At 41.7% G+C, this 6,688-nt stretch overlaps 1 protein-coding gene across 4 annotated transcripts in view; it reads right to left on the reverse strand.

Moving 5' to 3' along the window:
• The window catches only part of IDE (insulin degrading enzyme), a 416,199-nt gene that overhangs the window by 114,312 nt on the left and 295,199 nt on the right, over positions 1-6,688 (reverse strand). The gene's annotated exons all lie outside the window — the stretch shown is intronic.

The following is a 6,688-nucleotide window of genomic DNA, read 5'->3' on the forward strand; positions in this document are numbered from 1 at the left end:
ACAAGTCACTTAACCCCAATTGCCCTGCCTTCCACCCTCCAAAAAAAAAACTGCAAAATGAGCTGCTATGAATATTTTTATACATATGAGTTCTTTTTCTCTTCCTTTTATCTCTTTAGAGATCTTATAGGGTTATTGCTTAGTTGACGTATACATACAGTCTAATAGCTTTTTGGAAATAGTTCCAAATTGCTTGCCAGAATAGCTGGACCACTTCACAGCTGTACCAACAGTGAGTCAATGTACCTCTTTTCCTATAGCCTCTCCATCATCTGTCATTTTTCCTTTTTGGTCAACTTTGCCAATTGGATGTGTGAAAGGTAGACTCTCATAAATGTTTTAATTTGTATTTCTCTAAACAGTAATGGTTTTTTTATGTTATTGATAACCTGGTTTGTTTTTTTTTTTCTAAAAACCACCTATTCATATCCCTTGATCATTTATAAATTGGGGAATGGATCTTATTGTGACATATTGGAATTGGTTCACTATACATCTTGAAAATGAGACCTTGGGGCGGCCAGGTAGCACAGCAAGTAAGAGCACCGGCTCCAGTGTTGAGAAGACCTGGAGATCGAATCCCAGGCTCAGACACTTAGCACCCACCCAGAAACATCTGGCCGTGTAACCTTGAGCAAGTTACTTAACCCCAATTGCTTAGGGGAAGCCAGGTGGCTCAGCGAGTAAGAGCACTGGCTCCAGTGTCGGGATGACCTGGATCAAATCCGGGCTCAGATACTCAACACCACACCCAGAAATAACTGGCCGTGTAACCTTGAGCAAGTTACTTAACCCCGATTGCTTTAAAAAAAAAAAAAAAAGAAAATGAGACCTTTAAGGGGCGGCTAGGTGGCACAATGAATAAAAAGCTCTGGCCCTGGAGTCAGGAGGACCCAAATTTGGTTCTAGCCTCAGACACTTAACACCCACACAAATAAACTAGCTGTGTAACCTCGGGCAAGTTACTTAACCCCAATTGCCTTCCAAAAGGCTAAAAAAAAAAAATATTAGGGAGATGCCAGTGGTTTAGGGAGAGATTGAAATTTAGGGAGGTAGAAAGAAGATAGTTTAAAGAGATAATAGAGAATAGGATCAAGAGCCTAAAGAATAGGATTACCCTATACTTGTATGCCCAGAAGTTCTGAGCCTTCAGAGGGTATTCTGTCCTGGTGGAATAGGTAGAAAATGATCACCTTGATGAAAATACAGATCCTTAAAGTACCAAAGTTTTTACAAATGCCCAGATCTCACATAATATCTTATATTTTAATATTCTATTCTGCATTATAGTTAAAATACTTTTTGTTTGAAACTGTGATTTCATCAGTATAGGGAGCTCCCAGTAAGGTAATGACCTCCTGCTAATGCAGATTGGCAACAGTTCTGAGATTTAGAGTCTTGAAGAGTTGTCTGTGCTATTAAGAGGTTAAACTGGGGCGGCTAGGTGGCACAGTGAGTAGAGTGCAGGCCCTGGAGTTAGGAGGACCTGGATTCGGATCTGGCCTCAGGCACAACACACACACACACACACACACAAACTAGCCGTGTGACCTTGGGTGAGTTACTTAACCCCAATTGCCCTCCAAAAAGAAAAAAAAAAGGTTAAACTGACTTGCCTTGGGTCCCTCAGATATATGGGTCACAGGCAGGAACTGAATATCTTCTGAATTCAATCTTTCTAAATGCAAAGTCAGCCCTCTATCTACTACATCATGCTGCCTCTCCAGTTATTGTATACTATTGCATATTTCAAAGCAAGGATTATGATGTCAATTATTATTTTCTATTTCTCTCTCTGCCAGCATATAGCAGGTAAACTCATTTATATAGCTCTGTGTTTTCAGTCACAATTCCCCTAAAGGCGGTAATACAAATATTATTTCTGTTTCACAGATAATACAAGTAGAGGCAGGTCAAAAAGCATTACTTTGTGCTAGACACTGTCCTAAGTGCTGGAGATACAAGGGAAAGAAGGCTTATTAAATGCTTACTATGTGCCAGGCATAATGCTAAGTGTTTTACAATTATTATATCATTTGATTCTCTCAACAGTTTTGTGAGGCAGGTGCTATTGTTATCCCCATTTTGTAACTGAGGAAACTGAGGTAGGCAGAAGTTAAATGACTTGCTGACAGTCACACAGCTAGTAAGTGTCTGAAGTCAAGTCTGAACTAAAATATTCCTGTTTCTAGGTTCAGTGCTCTATCCACCGTATCACAAAGACAGGTAAAAAATAGTCACTGTCCTCAAAGACTTCACATTCTAATGGGGGAAACAATATGCAAGCAACTATATACATACAAGCTACATATGAGACAGAGTGAAGGTATTCTCATAGGAAAGGCACTAAAGTGGAATCAGGAAAGCCTTCTTGTAAGAAGACAAGATTTTAGTAAGACCCAAAGGAATATAGGAGGTGGAGATGAGGAAGGAGAGAATTCCAGTCATGGGGAATAGCCAGTGAAAATACCAGGAGTCTAGAGATTGAGTATTTTGTTCAAAGAATGGAAAGAAGGCTAGTCGCCGGATCAAAGAGTAGATGGGAGTAGTATGGAACAAGGTGTAAAAAACTCTAGAACGAAAGGAAGGGACCAGGTTCTAAAGGGCTTTAAATGAAGAATTTTTTTTTAAAGCAATTGGAGTTAAGTAACTTGCTTAAGGTTATACAGCCAGTTATTTCTGGGTGTGGTGGTAAGTATCTGAGCCCGGATTCAATCCCAGGTCATCCTGACTCTGGGGCCAGTGCTCTTACTCACTGTGCCACCTGGCTGCCCCTAAGCAATTGGGGTTAAGTAACTTGCTCAAGGTAACATGGCCAGGTGTTTCTGGGTGGGTGTTAAGTGTCTGAGCCCAGATGCAATCCCAGGTCATCCTGACTCTGGGGTCGGTGCTCTTACTTACTGTGCTACCTGGCCACCACAAAATGAAGAATTTCATTTTTGATTCCAGAGGTAACAGGGAAACACTGAGGTTTATTGAATAGGAAGATGACACAATCAGATCTGTGCTTAAAGAAGATCAATTTGGTAGTGGACTAGAGGATGGAATTGGAAAAGAAAATGGCAAACCACTCTAGCATCTTTGCCAAGATAACTCCATGGACAGTATGGCTCATGAGGAGGTCGTGAAAAGTTGGACACAACTTAATGACTGAACAACATCAGATTTGGACCAGAGTGGGGTGAAACCTGAGGCAGGGAGACCAGTCAGCAGGTTATTATAATAGGCTAGGTGTGAGGTGATAAAGGCCTACACCAGAGTGATTGCAGGGTAAGAGGAGAGAAAAGGATCCTATATAAGAAATTCTACAAAGTGGAGTCAATAGGACCTGGCAAATAATTGGATATGGGGAAGAAGGAGTGAGAGTAGGAAGTTCAGAATGACACCTAGGTTGTAAGCCTGGGTGATTGGGCAAATGAGGGTGCCCTCCACAAAAATAAGGAAGTTATAAAAAGGGGAGCATTTGGGGGGGAAATGAGTTCCATTTTGGAGATATTGTGTTTAAGATGTCTATCAGATATCTAGTCTGAGATGTTGAAAAGAAAGTTGGAGATCTGAGACTAAAGGTCAGAGGAGAGATTAGGGTTGTATCTGAGAGTCATCAGCACAGAGATGATAATTGAAACCATAGGAGATGATGATATCACTAAGTGAAGTAAATCAAGGGAGAAAAGGACCCAGGACAGAGCCCTGGGGCACAGCCATCTTTAAGGAGTGTGACCAGGAAGTAGATACAGCAAAGAAGACTAAGAAGGTATGTTCAGATAAGAGGAGAAGGAGAGAACCTCAGCAAAAAAAAACAAAACAAAAAAACAACTACAGAGAGTATGGGAAGAGGATAATCAGCAGTGTCAAAGTCTGCATAGAAGGCAGGAAGAATGATTTTTAAAAAGCAATTTGATTTGGCAATTAAGAGATCACTGATAACAATGAGTAAGCTAAGGCTCAAGGATATATGGATACACATGGATACACAAGCTTTTGTCATTGTTCAGTCATGTCTGACTTTTCGTGATCCCATTTGGGTTTGTTTGTTTTTTTTGGCAAAGACACTGATATGGTTTGAAGTTTCCTTTTCCAGTTCATTTTACTGATGCAAACAGGATTAAGTGACTTGCCAAGGCTCACACAGCTAGTCAGTGTCCGAAGAGGGATTTTGTACTCAATTCTTTCTGACTTCCAAGTCAAGCACTACATCCACTTTGCCACCTAGCTGCCTGTGGACACGAAGCTACTAAGGATTAAAGAAGGATTCTGAAGCTATATCAATTAATCAAGTACAAGCAATATATGGTAGGCACTGTGCTAAGTGCTAGAAATAGAGAGACCAAAAAAACAAAAGTTCTTGTGCTCAAGGAGTTTACATTTCATTGGAAGAAAACAACATATACATAGAAAATTAAATATCAGATATATATGGAGTCAATAGAAAGTAATCTGGGAAACAAGCAGGAACACTAACAACTGGGGGAATCAGGAAAGAGAGATGAATTTTGAAAGCAGCTAGGTATTCCAAGAGGCAAAAGTGAGGAAAGAGAGAATTCTAGACATAGAACCCAAGATGTATAAAGGTGTGCAAGAGAGGGCATGGAATGTCATGTAAGGGGAACTGCAAACAGGCCAGTTTGATTAGAACACAATATAAGAGTGTGATGGTAATCTGAAATAAGGCAAGCAAAGTAGAATGGAGCTAGATTATAGATTTCAGAAAACCAAATAGGACTTCGTATTTTATCCTAGAGAGAAGAGGGAGCCACCAGTGCTTTTAGAGCAGGGCAGTGACATGGTTAGATCTGATCTTTAAGAATATTGATTTAAGGGGGTGGAGTCAAGATGGGGGAATAGAAACAGGACCTCCAAGAGGCTCCAGCTCTCACTACCTCCAATTCATATAAAAGGGGACTCTGAACAAACTTTGGAGCTACAGAACCCACAAAATGACACAGAGAAGCTAACTTCCTGATGAGGGCAGCCTGGCAGGCCAGCAGGAAGCAGCCAGCACAGGGCTCTGGGAGCCAAGCCCAGCCCCACCCTGAGGTTTTAGCCCCAGGGCAGGCCTGACAAGCTGGAGGGACTCCAGATAAGCAGCAGCTGTGGCTGTCCAGAATTGTCAACACATAGATGCTAAGGACAAAGTGAGAGGTCAGTGCAGTGTGGACTTTGGGACCCAGTAGGTTGGAGTGTGTTGGCTTTTGCCCCCGGGGCAAGAAGCCGCTGAGGAGCCCTGGCTGTGCAGCCACCCCAAGTGGCAGCGTCAGCTCCTGGCCTGAAGAGTGTAGGGGGACCAAGTGACCAGTCTGAGGGATAATCACTCTTGCTTTAAACTGCTTGGATCTGGATTTCGGTCCTGGGGTGTGTGTCCAGCTTGCCAGAGCATGTGGAGGCTTCAGCAAGGGCACCCAACTAATACCTCCGTCAGCTGAGAAAACCCCTGCGTTTCGGACGAAGCTCCCCTGTCTGGTGGCAGAGTCCTAATGTGACATAAAGCCCAAAAGTCACGTAATTGAGTGACAACATGACCAGGCAAAGGAAACAAAGCAAACAGAAGAATACAACATTAGACTCCTATTTTGGGGACAAAAAGGATCAAAGCATGGAACAGAAGGAAGACAGTGAAGTCAGAACTCCTGCATCAAAAGCTTCAAAGAAAAATACGAGCTGGTTACAGGCCATAGAGGACCTTAAGAAGCAGATAAGAGAAGTGGAGGAAAAATTGGGAAGAGAAATGAGAACGATGTAAGAAAATTACAAAATGAGTCAACAGCCTGACTCAGGAAAATACTACATTAAAAAATAGACTAACTCAAATGGCAAAAGAGGCTCAAAAATCCAGTGAGGAGAAGAATGCCTTAAAAAGCCAAATTTGCCAGATGGAAAAAGAATCTCAAAAGCTCAATGAGGAGAATCATTGCTTCAGAATTAGACTGGAGCAAATGGAAGCTAATGACTTTATGAGAAATCAAGATGCTGTTAAACAGATCCAAACAAATGAAAGAATAGAAGGCAATGTGAAATATCTCATTGGAAAAACCACTGAACTGGAAAATACATCCAGGAGAGATCATTTAAAAATTATTGGACTACCTAAAAGCCATGATCAAACAAAGAACCTAGAAATCATCCTCCAAGAAATTCTCAAGGAAAATTGCCCTGATGTTTTAGAACCAGGGGGCAAAGTAGAGGTTGAAAGAATCCACTGATCACCTCCTGAAAAAGATCCCAAAAAGAAAACTCCTAGGAATATTATAGCTAGGTTCTGAAATTCCCAGATCAAGGAGAGAGTATTACAAGCAGCCAGGAAGAAACAATTTGAATATTGTGGAAACACAATCAGGATAACCCAGGATCTGGCAGCTTCTACACTGAGGGATCAAAGGGCTTGGAGTGTGATATTTTGGAGGTCAAAGGAGCTGGGATTAAAACCAAGAGTCACCTACCCAGCAAAACTGAGTATCGTGTTTCAGGGGAAAATATGGTCATTCAGTGGAATAGAGGACTTTCAAGCATTCTTGGTGAAAAAACCAGAGTTGAATAGAAAATTTGACATTCAGATACAAGAAACAAGAGAAGCATCAGAAGGGGGTGGCTAGGTGGCACAGTGAGTAGAGTGCTGGCCCTGGAGTCAGAAGGACCTGAGTTTGGATCTGGCCTCAGACACTTCACACACATACCCCAAAAAAAAAAAAAA

Source organism: Petaurus breviceps, unplaced genomic scaffold (assembly GCF_028583685.1).
Source record: "Petaurus breviceps papuanus isolate PSGF00001 unplaced genomic scaffold, PetGlider_PUasm1.0 37, whole genome shotgun sequence".
Taxonomy (NCBI): Eukaryota; Metazoa; Chordata; class Mammalia; order Diprotodontia; family Petauridae; genus Petaurus; species Petaurus breviceps.